We start from the raw sequence: 967 nt of genomic DNA, 5'->3' as shown, positions 1-967 counted from the left end.
GTCAATGTGCGGGGCACCAGTTAGTCGAGGTAAGTGAGGTAATATGTACATGTAGATAGAGTTAAAGTGACTATGCATAGACAGAGAGTAGCAGAGAGTAGCAGCAGAGTAAAAGAGGAGTGGGGCAATGCAAATAGTCTGGGTACCTATTTGATTAGCTGTTCAGCTGTTCCCACTTCCTGTTTGGATTTTTCTCAGGTTTTTGCCTGCCATATGAGCTCTGTGATACTCACAGACATCACTCAAACAGTTTTAGAACTTCAGAGTGTTTTCCATCCAAATATAATTATATGCATATATTAGAAACTGGGACTGAGGAGCAGGCAGTTTACTCTGGGCACCTCTGGGCACCTTATTCACCCAGGCTACTCAATACTGCCCCCAGCCATAAGGAGTTTTTCATTTTTTATTTGTATTTGACTCTCTGAGATATGGCTTTTTCTTTGCAACTCTGCCTGGAAGGCCAGCATCCCGGAGTCACCTCTTCACTTGCCTAGTTAAATAAAGGTAAAAAAGAAAAAAAATGAAGTATCATCAAAAGTCGTGATATAAATTCTCGGACATCCCAAAGGTTCCTAGATGCCCTTCCAGACTCCCTCCGCCTACCCAAGGACGTCAGAGTACAAAATCAGTTAACCACCTAACTGAGGAACTCAGTTTAACCTTGCGCAATACCCTAGATGCAGTCGCACCCCTAAAAACAAAAAACATTTGTCATAAGAAACTTGCTCCCTAGTATACAGACAATACCCAAGCTCTGAATCAAGCTTCCAGAAAATTGGAAAGAAAATGGTGCTACACCAAACTGGAAGTCTTCCGACGAGCTTGGAAAGACAGTACCGTTCATTATCGAAGAGCTCTAACTGCTGCACGATCATCCTATTTTTCCAACTTAATTGAGGACAATAAGAACAATCCCAAATTTATTTTTGATACTGTCGCAAAGCTAACTAAAAAGCAGCATTCC

The 967-nt window shown here is 41.7% G+C and overlaps 1 protein-coding gene across 1 annotated transcript in view; it reads right to left on the bottom strand.

The window, feature by feature from the left end:
- The window catches only part of LOC127931184 (trace amine-associated receptor 13c-like), a 190,008-nt gene that overhangs the window by 2,088 nt on the left and 186,953 nt on the right, over positions 1-967 (bottom strand). The gene's annotated exons all lie outside the window — the stretch shown is intronic.

This window comes from Oncorhynchus keta, chromosome 7 (genome assembly GCF_023373465.1).
Source record: "Oncorhynchus keta strain PuntledgeMale-10-30-2019 chromosome 7, Oket_V2, whole genome shotgun sequence".
Lineage (NCBI taxonomy): Eukaryota > Metazoa > Chordata > Actinopteri > Salmoniformes > Salmonidae > Oncorhynchus > Oncorhynchus keta.
Note: the sequence above shows the minus strand (reverse complement) of the source record. Positions and strands in the feature narration are given on the sequence as shown.